The sequence below is a fragment of the Stigmatopora nigra genome, chromosome 4 (genome assembly GCF_051989575.1).
Source record: "Stigmatopora nigra isolate UIUO_SnigA chromosome 4, RoL_Snig_1.1, whole genome shotgun sequence".
In the NCBI taxonomy this organism is placed as follows: domain Eukaryota; kingdom Metazoa; phylum Chordata; class Actinopteri; order Syngnathiformes; family Syngnathidae; genus Stigmatopora; species Stigmatopora nigra.
The window spans coordinates 7,963,511-7,979,889 of record NC_135511.1 but is presented as its reverse complement, the minus strand read 5'-3'; the positions used below and the strand labels follow the sequence as shown (position 1 = coordinate 7,979,889).

Here is a 16,379-nt window from a genome sequence, read left to right as displayed (position 1 = left end):
ATGAATTATTTTATGACAATGATAATTTACTTGGACATGCTCAGCTATTGATTGAACTCTATTTTTATGATTGTAGTTAGTATTTCATTGATTTGAGCGTTTTGGAGTAGACTCATGAAATCAAGCTGCACCAGGGGATGGATGGCACAGCTATTTAGTGATCTTTTTGCCCATTGAGGGGTCATATGTTAAGGGACCCCGAATGGGGGTTGCCAAGACACAATGGCCATGTGTCAATTGCCCTGCCCCCACCCCCGAGTGTCAACACTAGGCTGTTGTAACATTACCTTAAAACAGATGCATTTTGGCATAGGTACACCGGGGTCCTTCCTCACTGCTTGGAGAGAAATGGAAAGGTTCAAAGAACCCCTCACCCCCTTCTCGCCTCTCTTATCCCAGTGGGCCTCATGAGCATGAGTGGAATTCACCAGGCTCTGCCCAGGTGGGTCCAGACTTGCCTCTGCTCGTCGCCGATGGCTCGCTATCATCTGAGGAATGTGAATGAGGGATGCCTGGCCTTCCCGTGACAGGCCGGAGAGGTGGACAACGTCTGCTTGGAATTGGTACACGCACACACACACACACACACACACACACACGACTATTTGGAGGGGGCCCACACCCATCTTTATCTCCATTGCCAGATGACCTCCTCCTTTGTACTGATAGGCCTTGTCTTGCTTACTGGCTTTGTCTTGCGCTTCCACTCGTTCACTTTCTTTCATCTTGGTGAGGAGTTTAGAAGAATAGTGTCTTGGAGGGTAAATATGACTGTTTGTGCATACTTTGGGGGGAGAAAAGACCCAGAAGCTTACATACACAGTGGAAAAATTACATTTAATTTTTTTACTCTGGCTGTCTGGAGGCCAGACTTTGTCAGTACAAAGAAAAAAAGCAGATAAAGTGACCCTATGAGTCAATTAAAACCACTTTTGATTGTCCACATGTTAATATTTTTTATGTTGAGGTCACTGTCGCTTTGAAATGTGCATTTGTCTTTCAAACAATTGCTTTTATTGTCACTTAACAGAAAAACAACATTTTCCACTACAATTGATTGATTTAAAAAGTCCATTTCACTAGTCAATAAATATTCAGAATCAACAATCAGTCTAATACGCTTACAATACTTTGAAAGCCTTTATACATAGATTAATAATTTGCATTATCCAACGTTATTGATGAGTCCCAGAAAGATGCGCTACAAACTATTCTAATGTCATCCCTGTAAGACTCCCGCATACTTCTACATTTAAATCACGTGTTCATATCTGATAATTTGATACACATGAATACTTTACAATAAACTGAATCAATAGCAGCCAGTCATTTGCATGTTTCACATCCCACTCAAATGAAAATCCCTCCTTTTAATGTATGTCAATCTCTGTCAATGGCATTTAACCATTAGCAATCCCTTCCAACCTGCCCAATTCAAATGAATTGGACGTCTACCCTCATCAATAGCAGCCAATGAGATTCATGTCCATTTCTTTCTTATCTTCTTTGGACGAATGCAGAAGACTGTCCCACTGGACCGACACGTGTCCCATCACTAAAAGTTCTTACGCTACAGGCAATGTATATCTATACATCTCCATTTGTGTAGTGTTGTATTGATTTTCCTTTGGCCGTGCACACGTGTGGATGACAACACGTTTGCTTCACCCCCTGCTCCCGACAGCCTCATTATTTTAAGACACAGATGCTTCCCCCAAACGCACTGGGTTCAGGTTGGTGGCGTTGGTACGAGGATTCCCGCTCTCCTTCATCAATAAGCCATCAGTTATTGATGAAAAGCGGCTGAGTAACCTCAGAGCATCAATAGCTGATCTAATATTCGGGAGTGGTGGGGTGGGTTGGGGGGGTATTGGCCTGCTTGTCAGGTAATGGCATGAAGACAAGGCCAAAGCAGGGCAATGCTGAGTGAAATGTTTCAGATATTCTCTGTTCTATTACACCATTGTGCTCTCGTGAGGATTTAGTAGAAACTGTTGCAAGGCATCAAGCTGTGCTAGTACGGTACATTCTAGTCGTCTGAACTGTGGCAAACACAGAGGTTTAAAGAAATGCTTCTTCCCTCAGTGATGCCTGGCAGTGAATAATATGAGCGTTACGGTAAAATAAAATAAAATAAAACACCTCCAAAAGCTAAAAATGGCGCAAAGTTATCATTGTTGGTTCACAAGAATGTGGCCATTTATAATTTGCAACTTGTTCACACTTGATGAAATGGTTTTGTTTATTTATAGTCTCTTTTTTTAAATGTTATATTTCTAAATTGACCTTTTGCCAAATTCCATTCCAAACTTTTTGCACACTTCTTCACGTTTTCCACCAGTCCAAAAATAGTGCTTGATTTTATTTAACAAAGCTTTACATTGCATTCTTCATTCTCTCCACACTCAATGGTGACGAACAGCTACCCTGGGGCAGTCTTACAGAAGCGAGGCAGGCCTTTAGTACCGCTAGCCCTCCTGACCACAATCAACTATGCATTTTCACACTACTTTCACACAGCGAAGCAAGTATCTTAGTCAAGGACACAAGGACAACGGCCCACAGTGCGAGTTGGATTCAAACCCGATCTTTCTTTCACTGGATGACCTATCTGGTTTCTTTTTAAGGGTTCAGAACAGATTAATGTCATTGACATTGATTTCAACCCTAAGAGTTAATTTGTGAAGTGATTGTTAGATTTTAATGAGGCTTTTTATGAGTCCCCCCCCCCCCACCTCCAATGTAAACCACAGTCCAACTTATTCCATTTACCAGGTGTTGCTTTCAACACAAAGTACAGTCGACATCTTTCACCAGGCTCTTTTCCCAACTCTCCCACTCTTTATTTATTTTTTTTCCTTTTATGTGACACCCACCCCCGTCCATCTTTTTCTTGAATTGAACCTGGATCGCTGAGTCACCGAGTGGTCGAGAGAGAGAGAGAGAGAAAGCCAGCCCAAGCGAGATGAAGTAGAAAGGGGGCTCGGCAGGTGGCGGGCACCGGCGCCGCTTCATCCCGCCAACTCTTTTCAGCTGGCACACAACTGCTCGGCTGCCACTGAGGCCCTGCTTTCCATCAGAATATTCCCTCCCCTCTTGAAAGCGTCAACGAGGAGAACAGGCTTGGGCCGGAATAATAGGATCTTTTCTTGGCGCCGCTGCCATGTGTGAGGACGCCAACAATGGGCCGGAGCGGGAGGGGAAATGATTCAAAGTGAGGTTTTCACCTGCTCCCTTTCACAGCATGCTAATGCCAGTTCATCTTCCAACCCGCGTTACTGTAAGCTCTCCCCCCTTCTCACCCGCACACGCACGCTTGGATCCGTCTCCGTCTCCCCCCCCTTTTGTGATGGACGGTTCAGATGATTGTTCTGCCAGACCTCCATTTTGGTAATCACACTCATTATCGTCATTTAGCCATTTTCCGAGCAGAGAATAAGTGCTTGACTGGGTTTGTGTTGCAGTCTATATTTTGAGTCCCCTCCCCCTTTGCTTTCAAGCAATGTTGCTATTTTCTTCTTCATCGCTCTTAGAGATAAATGCACACCGATAATTCCCACCCACTGTTTTCTTTTCAAAAAGATGTTTTTGATAACTTCATTGGCGAATGATTAGGAACTGCCAGAACTATGTCATTTCTCCTAGCCAATCAGTGAAATGTGTACAGTTTTAGGGCATTTACTTGGGAAATTAACCAGTTACTCGTTAAAATTACCAAGGAGATTATTAGCATATACTCTATAGATGGTGTAGTCATTATTTAGCTTTCCAGTTGGAACCTGAAGGTGCTCTAGCTGCATCGACCGCTTTTTTAAACTGTTGATAATTCCTACGATCCTGACTAAATCTAGATGCCAATCTAATGTATTTGTGCTATAAAAACCTGCGATTTAAAGATGAGCGTGTAGAATTTCATCCTTGTATTGACCTTATTACAGTTTCAATTTGCCATGCAGACAGAAACAAAGTAAATGTTTGTCACTCACTAAATGCAGCAATTTGTTTGCAGAGGATAAAAAAAATAGGATCCATTATTTGGATGCATAAGGTTAATACATTCTATTAGTAATAGTTGAATATTACAACCATGTAGTAGCTCCTATTTCCAATTTTCACTCATAAGTCAAGCAAAAAAAAAAAAAAAACTTGTAAATCGGTTCACTCACATCTCTGTTTTCCATTTCAATGCATTTTAAATGTGAAATAGCTTGCTCGTTAAGGTCCCAGTCTCATTTGAAAACAAGAGTCAGCGGGGCGGGCCGTTTCTGTCATCGTTAATTGCGTCCGCAATGCAATTCAATCAGCAGAAGTGTTGCGTAAACGGCAAATTTACTGCGCTTGTCAGAGGGGGTGCATGGGTCAAGGTGTCCTCTGTATCTTTGCTGTTGTGTGTCATTCACCGAGTTCCACAAGCACGCATAAAAACATCAACAAAGATGTTTGTCACTTCACCAGCAATCAAGGCCGTTGGCACGCGGCCTAAACTCATTGCCAGCTCTAATCTCCTCCCCTTTGCACTCATTTGTGTGTGTGCGTGCACACGTGCGGTTACATTTTCAATTCTCCTCGGTGCTGAGTGAATTAAAAGGTGCGGTCTAATTTATCATTCATGCCGTCACTTTAATTGTTAATCAGAGTCCGTATATAATCCCAGTGAAACGCAGTGCAGGACAGCAATTAATTTATTACATTACCGTTCCCGTAATAGCTCATTTAATAACGACAGTTATTAAGCAATGGGGGTTTAAAAGAAGAAAATGTGGGCATTCACGATAAGACTTGGATGCTACATAAATAAAATGCTTCTTTGGAGGTCGAAATGCTTTACTTTGCATCCACTCATCCTATTAAATGGGACAAATTTAAAGCCCTCTGTGGCTTTGTGTCTATTCTTCTTGTAGCTTCTTTTAGAAATGCCCTGTTGAAAATCTACGTTTACCAGCTGTGTAAGATTTTTAGAAAATTTGAGAAGTTCAGGAAGTGAAAATGCACTTTGAGCTGATCACAAATGAAACAAGTTCCAATGGCAAGTTGCCAATACAAATACAAATGACAACATTTGTTGTTGTTTTAATGCCAATGCAATGTATTTGATGTGATATTTTTTAGTGGGACTATGTTTGCTATAAATATTTTGAATCGAACCACAATTTGCATGTAATCTTTAGGAACATTTTGCCACAATCTCAAAATTTTTCACTTGGCTATTGTATAATCCACGAGCAAAACCAAATAGATCTCATCTCATTTTAAGAAAATTGTATTGTCCAGATTTTAAACCAAAAATAAAACACAGGGCAAGAATTCATGGAAATACTTAGCAAGAATCTCATTCATGCTTGAAATAGTTTTCCCAACAAAGTACATACTGCCATCAATATCAAGCATTGTCGCGATGGGTTAGGTAAGAAAAATAGTTTTCAAAGGAAAAACGTGGAATGGGGCAATGATTTTAAAAGGTGGGGGTCTGGAGTGGAGGGGCCAACGCCCTTTTTGCCTTGAAGCCACAAGGTGCATTGTGGGAAAATGGTCATTGGCTGCCTCCCCCTTGAAGGAGTGTTTGCGCACAATTTCATAAGCATATATAATGTCCAAATCCAAAGAGCTTGTTATTCATTTGCACAACAATGGTGTTTTCTAGTGCTCAAATAATAATAATATGAGAGAAACCTTTGAAATATGGTATTCATTAATAACTTATTTGTATTCTCTTTTGTTGTTGATAATAGTGACAGGGCCTATGTCCAATTATTATTATTATTATTATTATGCCCGCTTTATTGATCCAATAACGTAAATTAATTTTGTCATGTACAAAATGCGTCCCCAAAGAGTAATTACAACTGTATATTTGGAGGAGCATTTGCACCAAATCTCTGCTGTTTACTTCCCAAGAAAATGTGTCATTGGAATGATAAAAATAATGATAATTTTGTCCTTCACATTGATCGTTTAAACTTTCGTTCGTATATTTTGAGATTTTTCCCCTTTGGTTGGGGTAGTTTGCAGTGCCCCAGTGACCCAAACAGGAAATTTAATGAATTGGATAAAGTACTTTGTTATTTTTTCCCTGCTTCTCAAAATGAAGCTACCATGACATCAAATCCTTTATTCTTTTGCACATTGTTTTGGTATCTGTAGTTGCTATTTGTCTTGCTCGTTAATACTAAATATAACATTTATTATCAAAACAAAATGGATTAAGTTCCTGCCAAAGGCATAATAATCCATTTCATGATGGTACAATACAAAATTGATTTGTGTATATATAGAAAAAAAAGTTTACCCTGATTCATTTTTATTTAATAGCCTTTAAATTGATTAAATCCATTAGCATGAACACAATTAGTGACATTTAGCCTAAAGCAATGTTCATATTTCAGGCAATTTCGTGACTGAAACACTTCAGAAATGAGAATCTTTTTAACTAAACTGCATATCTAAAAGATCCCAAAGATCACCTCCAAAAGCAGGACCCTCATTTAGACCCGTTCTGAGAAGGCCAGTGTGTGGGAAGCTACAGTACATTAAATGAAAGACATAAAAAATAAAATAACCAGCCTGCTCTGTATGCCACTTTTCCATATCATAAAATAAAGTTTGCATGTGACCAAATGACCCAAATAAAACATTCTTCTGATAATGCACTTTACATTTTCATGAGCTGAGGGCTTCCACATGCTGCATTGAGAATCCCCCCTCACTCAAACAGTGATGCCGAATAGGGTCATTTTTAGATTTAAGGCACCTGGTGCGGCTCTAATAACATAAGAGCTGTGCCTGACCCTGCACTGAAGACACCATTACTATGCTAATGCTTACACAGCAGTTGTGCCAGCATTGTTCACTGAAAGCTTCCTTGAGCGTGCTTCTCTGCTTTTATTAGGGGGGGGGGGGCGGATGGCGGTGTATAATGAGTGTACACGTGCACGCGTGTATGTGGGTGTATGTGTCTGCGTGTATTTGTACAGTGCGTGGAATCAGATAGCTTCTAGGAGATAATGGAGGACCCGGTAAGTGAGTGACAGGTGCTTCAAGTGAGGCTTCTCCGACCCACCTCCCAAGTTTCCCCCCGTGCCCTCCCCCAAGCACGTACTTCTCACGCGCCTTCTCTGCTCCATTGTGATAGGCTGCTGGCGAAGAAGGAAGATGTTATAGTGGATGAATAATTGAGGAGGAGAGGTCCGTCCGGCGAGTGAGAGGCATAGATGTGTAAGCGGACTCTTTTTTTTTGCACAGAAAGCCAGCTCATGTGATGCTGCTGGGAAGCTGGGAAATCCCGCCGTCAATGATCGGTCGCCCCTGGTTAAAATTGTCCTTTTCCCTTTTCTAGGCTAAATTTACCCAATGAACAAACCATGGTGCCAATGGAAGACAATGAGTTTGTATCTAATGTGGCCCACAATTTACATAGATTGTGTTTTAACTGATTCTTCTTCGAGATGGTGAAACGAGTCTAGAATAAGACTGAACACATTTGTCTTCATTCATTCATTTTCCGTCCCGCTTATCCTCACACGAATCACGGGTGGGGGTGCTGGAGCCTATCCCAGCCATCTGTATACAGTCAGTAGAGGACACCTTAATTGCCACAAGGAGACGCACACCCATTTACGCTCACACTCATACCTAGGGTGAAATTTAGAGTGTTCAACTAGCCTAGCATGCATGTTTTTGGCATGTGGGAGGAAACAGGACTACCTGGAGAAAACCCACGTAAACCAGGGGAGAACATGCAAACTCCACACAGGAGGACTGACCTGGTTTCGAACACAGAACCCCAAAACTGTGAGGCCAACGTGCTAACCACTCAGCTGCGACCCACCTTCTATATATTTTTATATATACATACATGTATATTGCATATAGAGTAGAGTTTCATAGCTATGGAGCATGTGTACATTATCATGTGTCGGGGAACATTGATTTTATAACCCTTGAGGCTTTCTTGTACTTTTCCTCATTGGAATTTACCAACAAGTTATGTACTTCCAATGCTGCAGTATAACTCGCTTTGCCCCCTTTGTGTATACATAGCGCAAGCATGCACTTTAATTTAAGTAAGGGTCAGTTTAAGGTTGCTTTGCACTTACCCTTCTTTTCCCATAAGACCTTCACATTCTGCAGCCCCGTGTGTGTGTTTGTGTGTGTGTGTGTGTGTGTGTGTGTGTGTGTGTGTGTGTGCAAGTGAATGAGTTTTATGCTCCCCTGGTTTCTTTTTAAGAATGCCCGAGCAGCACAAAGGAAGAGGAGTTTGTTGCCATGCAGGCTTGACCCTTTTCAGCTCGTGAAGGATGTGGAGTGGTTCCACTGCTGCCGCTCTGGGTCCCGCTCTACGCCTCTGATGGGCACTGCGGAGCCTTCAAAGACAAGCCGGCGCATCACATATGCTCGGGTTGGGTTGCCATGGTTTCCGGGGGGAATGCGGCCGGGCTAGTTGAAGCACATCTCTGGTAATTCCGCCCTGCCTGGCAGCCGTAGTGTGTGTGTGTGAGCTTGGCAGGGCTGGTGGGGGCTAATTAGGGTGTTAGGTGGAGACTCACACACTCACACACACTCACATGCACACACACACATGCACACAGTTGCAATCCTATCTCACTTGTCTACAGATGTGTGCACAATTCAATGATTGAACCCTCTCCGATCGATTTGCGCTAACATTTAAGGTTCCCCTAAGTGTGACACATTGAAAGTGTTATGTATTTAATTAACACCACATTGATATATTGTTCATGATCATTCATTTTTTTTTGTTAAGAGAGGCATGGGACGGGGGTGGGGGGTGTCTGGATGAGATGAAACGCTGTTGTGGAATTTTTTTAAGTGTTGTTCGTCCATTTTTCCTCAACGGCCTATTATTAAGGCAGAATTGGTTTAACCGGTTCGCTGTCTGTCCTCCCATCAGAATGGAAAAGACGTCTATTGTTGTCAATGGCACTGAAATGTGATCATTTACTTTGTGTGTACACTTAAAGTGTATACGAGGTACAATGGGTTACTTGAAGATGGGAAGTGGTCACATTACTTTGAGCACCAAAGCAATAAAGGGCAACTTCATTATGGCCTGGCCAAGCTTGTGCGCTGTAACATGGATGCAATAAGTAGGCAGGCTATAAAACCATCAACTACCTCCAGGCGACAAACGGACAAGCACATGGTGAGTGTACAGAAATGGATTTTTGAATCCTCACTGAGGGCTTTCGAATGTCTATATGCTTGCACACTGGAAGAAAGGTCAAATCAGCAAATTTGCCTTTCCCAGGGCATCATGTAATGTGAATATATGACATGGTCTTCGTTGTTGTCACTTTTGGGAACGAGTAAAACGCCAAGACTGACACCAGATGATTCTTGTTTGCTGAGCTCGCACACACTAAAATAAGTAACTTGCATATTTTCTGAACATGTTGACTTTGTGAATATCAGTTGACAAGTTTTCACAAAATGCCATCGTCATTCCTCTCCCCCAGAATGTAGAACACATCCTCTGGCCTGAGCAGGCTTGGAGTTGCCCGGAACTGTCCACTGTCCTCAAGTCCACACAGGCATGCTGTCCTGGCCCCCCCTCAAGCCTCTGAATTTTTAGCTTTGTCAGCACTAAAGTGTAATCAGTAATCAGCCTACAGGTGTAAGCCGCTCCCCTCACTGAGCGTTCATGGACCGGGGTTAATCGTTGTTCTGCCACTTTCATGCTCACGCAGGCCTCACTGTTTGATTGCCTGATTACACAATATATATATATATATATATATATATATATATATATATATATATATATATATATATATCGAAATATATCTCATCTCATCCTATTTTTTGAGCCGCTTTATCCTTATTAGGGTCGTGGGGGGTGCTGGAGCTTATCCCAGCCAGATGGACAACTATGCATACACACATCCATACTAGGGGCAATTTAGAATGTACAATCAGCATACCATGCATGTTTTGGGAATGTGGGAGGGAACTGGAGTACCCAGAGAAAACCCACGCAGGCCCTGGGAGAACATGCAAACTCCACACAGACAGACATGACCAGGATTTGAACCCAGGACCCCAGAACTATGAGCTCAACATGCTCAAACCATGAAATATTGTTCTCTTGACATTATTTGGTTTTCTCTGCATTTTTATATCTTACTAGTAGATAATCAAAATGATAGTAAATGGAATCATTATTCCTCAAACTTCATAGAAAACCGTATAATTTCAAGAGAACAATCTTTCATGGTTTGTGCTTGCGGACAGGATTTGTAGTTAATTTTTGCTATTTATTTTTTAAAAGTCAACTTTATTGTCAAACATGCTGTACATTCTATGAACTGTTTACATTTTAAAATGTTCACTTGTGCAAAAACTAAGCAGGGGTCTCCAAACTTTTCCAGAAAGTGGGTGTGGGTTTTATTTCTATCCTATAAGAGGAAACCTTTCCACCAATCTGTTTTCCTAAAGGTGCAATCAGTGGATTGCTGTCAGGTGCTTCCCTTTTCAGCAGAAACCTCATTGGTTAAACTGTTTGTGTTGGATTTGTTGGAACTAAAACCTGCACCCACAGAGGAGTGAGGACTGGTTTGCAGACCCCCATCTTTGGCCCTCCCTGTGAGTAAGTAATGCGCTTGTCAGGCTAGTGCTCATCCTAGTTTTTGGTTGCTGTTGTTGTTGTTTTAACGTCCATTATGTGGCACCCAACCTTCTCTCTCCTTAATTTAACAAAAAAAACATACCTCTCATTGATAAGCCAGTTTCTACTCCTTTTTTTCCTGCATATTCCTATGGTTGGTTTGAATATATTTAAGGTAAACATGGACTATTTCCTAAAAGCAAAGTTCTTTATTATGCTGTCTGTGAAACTGAAACATGGAACGTTTAGAAAAAAATGTTTTCATCTGTGAATGCATTTTGTTTAGTGCCTATCATCATGGTGTTGTATTCATTTGACACAAGTCACTCATTTGAGAGTGAGTTAGTTTTTATGTCTACTATAGTTATTCTATCATTAACTGAATTGAATTTGGGTTCAAAACTAAGTTAAAACAGGCTGCCACTGCATTATCATTGCTGTTCCTCCTCTTCAAAAGGGATTCCACGTTTATCATCAGAAATTCCACCAACTGAGTTAAAAGTACTGTTCAAAAGGGTCTGAAGCTTTTGAGAAGCTGACAATCCACATAGACGCCATCATGTCCCAATCGGTTGCCATGCCGCATCTGAAATGGAAGATGCACTACAGTAATATCCAGTGCACCTGCTGCAATTACAGCTCCATTCTGAAGCTTGGGTGTTATTAGTGTTTCCGCAGTAACCTCCAGAAACCCCCCTCACTTCTCCTCGTATACCCCCTATCTAATACAGGCCAAATCCAGGGAAGTGGAGCTAAATGATTTATTCACAAACGGATGGAATTATTTCTCCATCATCATTCACAGACATTAATGGTGTGCGTGACACTGTACATGCATTCATTTGCTGCACAAATAGGCCTTCACGGGGTAGATGGTCATTATTATCATCTCACCTTGGTTCTCTTTCATTTAGCCCACGGGATCACGTCATGTCGCTGCTCAGCCACGTTCAATCAGTATATCGTTTCTCCAGATCAAGGCCGACTGCGCCACTTCTGACGTTTGATGTACAACGTTGACCACAGGGGGGAAATTTGGATTCTGTCATACCAGAATGCCATTTTGGGTATTCCATGTCCACTTTCAATGTGTTTTGATGTTCTCGACTTGCAGTGTGCATTTAATCATGTTGCCTGTAACAATTTGTCATTGGTTTGGATAGATTAACAAAGCTATTTTGGATAATATTTGCTTGAAAGGCCTGGCGGATGAGTGGTCCGCACGCTGGCTCACTGTTCTAGGGCCGAGGGTTCAATCCCAGGTCGGTCCACAATGTGTGGAGTTTGCATTTGGTCCCTGGACTGGTGTGGAGTTTTTCTTCAGGTACTCCAGTTTCCTCCCACGTCTCAAAATCATGCAGGGTAGGCTGATTGCACATTTAGATTGCCCCTAGTTATGAGCCTGAATGGTTGTTTGTCTCCTTAAGCCCTGTGATTGGCTGGCCACTTATTTAGGGGTTGTGTTGTTAGCTGGGATAGGCTCCCGCACCCCCCGCGACCCTTGTAAGGATAAACAGTTCTGAAAATGAGTAAGTTTGCTTTATCGGTGACTTCATGAAAATGACTCTATATTGATACCTTCGAATGCAGATCTCTTTTATCACCAACAAGCTTATTCTTTCCATAAACTTGCCAAACTTCCCGAGAAATTAAATCATGAGTGCCGACTTTCTGTTTTATGATCAAATTAAAATGAGGAGTATAGATGTATATTAAATTTCCTGTTTTTCACCGTTTTAAGTCAATAATAGTCATTTGTATAATTCATTTAGTTCAAAAATCAATCTAAAAATATTTAAAAAAAGGATAAAATAAACTTTGTTTAAAGATGTATAAAAAACTGAATATTCAGGGATTTTAATCCAGTTCTTTTAATTCATCTATAAGTAAAATATCTAAATATTATATCTAAAATGGTCTGGCCCACGTGAAATCAAGTTAAAGCGGCCCGCGAACAAACCCGAGTCTGAGACCCTTGCCGTAAGCACAGTTTTTGCCCCCCTCATGTCTTCATGAGCCCGACAAGGACCTTGTGGTGTAAGCAGGATGAAGAGTCCCTGATAATGTGGACTGGCGTCATCGCTAGGGGGAAGAAGCAATCATGACGATTGTGTCCAACGTTCGTTCACATGACTGTCTCTATGTAAAAGGAGAACATGTGGATCTTCCCCACAAGCATCAAATAACATGTCACGACCTGCAAGACCATGCGATCATCATTTCAAAAGGCTCGTTGTTGTGTGTGTACATAGTCGACTCGCCATCACAGTCAATGTAGTTATTGTTTAACTGACTCCAGCTTGTGAATGGTGACGTAGAGTTGTCAGTCTGAGCCAAAGATAAATTGTCTATCTTCAATATAGTTGCTAAATGCATCATGTGCTCAAAAGAGAATGACAGCATTTTCAAAACATTTTTTTGCACCCATACTGTAAACGAATGTGTTCTCAGTTCCCCCACCGTTTCTGATCTTAATTCTTTACTATGTATTTCCATCCTCTTGGTTCAGGCTATACTCTCATTTCACTAGCGCTCTCTGGATGTCCACTTGCTCAAAGCGGGTGGTCCGGCTCCATTCGTCATTGTCAGGCGGTATTAGTGCCAGGAGAGCCAAGTGGACACACACCAATACCCGCATGCATTCAAACACACCGGTCCATTCCCCTGGCCGCCACGGGGAGGGAGGCGGGGAGGCCGTGATAGCAGGCCAATGAATATAGATCACCCAACTCCTCTCAACCACACACAGCTAGATATCATCCACCTCCCTGTGGGACACCTATAGCCCCTCACACCCGTTTCGATCCGGCTCCATGTAGCCTTCACCGGCTCCTCGTTTCTGTGCACGTACGTATGTCTTGTACAAACATTGTGCTGTCAGTAGATAGGGTAAATTGTGCCATACGAGATGTAGTACCACAATCCTGTCCTCTGGTTTCTGTTGCCTCTTTTGCATTCAAAAAGAAGCTTTGAGGAGGCCATGCACAGAAAATTAACTGTAAATGACATAAAAATCAACGATAGTCATGAAAAGTAGTTTAAATTGTAGGCAAGCATATTAAAGTTAAAGTCTATTAAACCATTTCTATAGAGCTGCAGAGTATAAATATATATACAGTTGTGGTCAAAAGTCTACATAAACCAATGAACCCTATTTAAATGGCCTAAGAGATGTATCTGTGACAAAGTATCTGTTCTAATCACTCTATCAGAGAAAAATCAGAGTTGTAGAAATAACTGGAAACTCAAGATACCAAAACATACAATTGGTAACAAAAGAGACGAGGAGAACCTCCAAGGTAATTATAGCTTGACACCAAGGTCAAGATACATCGCTGTCCAATCACACCATCTATCCCAGTTTGAGCCAAAGGGGACTTAATGGTGCATGAGCAAGGAGGAAACACTATTGGAAAAGAAAAATAAATATATACACGGGACAAAAATTTGACTGACATTATTCTGACAAGCCCCAAATTTCCACGCTGAAAGTGATTCTTAACAGTTCAAGGCACTCAAACAAAGTCTATTGCCATCAAACTATTTCCAAGAACCTTTATATGACATAGACAGCTGTAAACTATAACAAAGCATGTGACTAAAATATAATCATCCTCTGGCAAAATATGCTAGAACAATCACAATAACAAACAATAGATTTTATCACTAATATTACCAGACCATAAAATAGTACATGTAGCATTGGCATAATTAGTAGCAGTCATAGCATTTAAATGACTATCTTTGATGCAGTTAACGTTCCAAATTCATCTCTTGCTTGCAGCACATACGTGGAATTCTCAAAACACACACATTGCTAGGAAGAACCGGTTGAAGAGGCATCTCCCCTTCGGCTGCTGTCAATACAAAAAAAAAGAGAAAACATGCACCAAGAGTCAATCAGCAGTAGCACGAGTATTAACTCTAGAACAGGTTTGATGGCAATAGTGTTTGGACAGCCCCAAAGCAATCCAAGAGAGACACTTCAAGGTCTTTCTTCAGTTTCTCATACAAGTAAAAGTACCACTTAGAGATGACTTGTGCATCCCTGGTCTATTTGGGATTCAACAGACAGTTAAACTCCTCACACACACACATACACACACATACACACCTAGCCCAAGCATGCAAATATAAAGCAAATGGCCCTCGGGGAGAAGTGCGGAGGGTAGCTATTAGAGACAGAAGGAAAAAAAAAACAAGAATAACAAATTACAGTAAGGCTGAGGGACACATTCTTCCACACCAGGGGAATTTTTCTACCTCCTTAATTACTTTTTTTTTTTTTTCTACGGCTCAAACCTGTAGTACGGATTGGGCAATTTGCTTTTTAATTGTTTGTGTATGGGTGATGGATGGAAGTCCCAGTTCAGGTACTGCCAAAAGAGCCGACTAATTTATTCGTTCCGTAAATAAAAATAGCAACTCAAAGTGGCCCTCTTAATTTTATGAGCGTATTATTTGTAAGTAAAGGATGTTTATCGATTGGTTTGAAGCCAACATTTCTTGTATGACATCTACCTGTGGGATAGACGAAGTTATGGAGCAGTTGCCATGGTTACCAGCCTCTGCTGATTTACACTGAAGTTATTACTGAGATGTCCAATGTTATTATACAAAGGGTGGTTTGCAAGGCAAGTCGGCCATCAAATCATCAAGAGAGAGTTATCATGTGATTACAGCCGACAAACCACGCGGAGAATATGTATTCAATCAATTTACAGCTTTTTAAAATGACAATAATGTCCGCTTACAGCTTGTTAATGAAGTCCTGTGATTTACTATTGTTTCGGGTAACCCATTCCCTAGAATTGTTCGTGGAAGTCTTCTAATTCATTTTGTCAGGGAGCTGAATCTCCCAGTCTAAACAGAATGGGTGTGTATTTCCGTCATTGGCGGAAGTTGGTATACGGCAGCTAATGTGGGCACGTATGGTTAAAATGTGGGGAAAAGAACAAGCGTTGTCTCCTCTGTGAACCCTCCCGCATAAACATGGACACACTCTGGCGAGGAGATGAATGGCAATGATTATGAGAACGCTGCCCGGTCCACTGTACACAGGCACACACACACACACATACTAGGCATTTTGCCAAAAAGGGAAGACCATCAGAGGAAGGTCTCACCATGCATGGCTCATTGCCAAACTTCTGAGAGAGAATCACAGAGGAGGAGCAGGAGGATTGAAGTGAAACTTAGAAATGGATCAAAATCCAATTGAGGAGGCGCATCTCGGGAGTTAACGGCCCGGCGTTGCTATACATTGCATGATTTTATTTATATGTGATTTAATGGGCTATGACAGCAAGTGAGAGGATTTGGAAAGTCCCATATGTTGTAGTAGTTAAGATTCCTGCTTTTCAGCCAGGCGGCCAATGTTCTACTCCTGCTATGGCAACTGATTTCACATGGTGTCCATGGAAATGTAACTCTTGGCATGGTTAAATGGACCAATGGACATGGGTATCTCTACTGTATCAATAGAAAAGGGACTTTTATAACTTTACATATAAAGGTTTTGCTTTTCATGTTCCTATTTATTTGTGTATATACACACATACATATATTTATAAACATACACACATATATATACATATATACATACACACATATACATACACACATATATACATATATACATACACACATATATATACATATATACAATGAAAGAATAACACTTGTAATTGAAACGGTTTCAAAATCAGATGCAGAATTTAATTGACAATATTCAAAGTGTAGCTGCTTTAACGCCAAT

The 16,379-nt window shown here is 41.2% G+C and overlaps 1 long non-coding RNA gene across 2 annotated transcripts in view; it reads left to right on the top strand.

The window, feature by feature from the left end:
- Nucleotides 1-2,968: 2,968 nt before the first annotated feature.
- LOC144195036 (uncharacterized) overlaps nucleotides 2,969-16,379 on the top strand; it is a 28,617-nt gene continuing 15,206 nt past the window's right edge. The window contains exon 1 of one of the 2 annotated variants that reach the window (XR_013326038.1): nucleotides 2,969-3,214. This is a non-coding gene — a long non-coding RNA (uncharacterized LOC144195036). The other variant, XR_013326037.1, reaches the window with a different exon arrangement.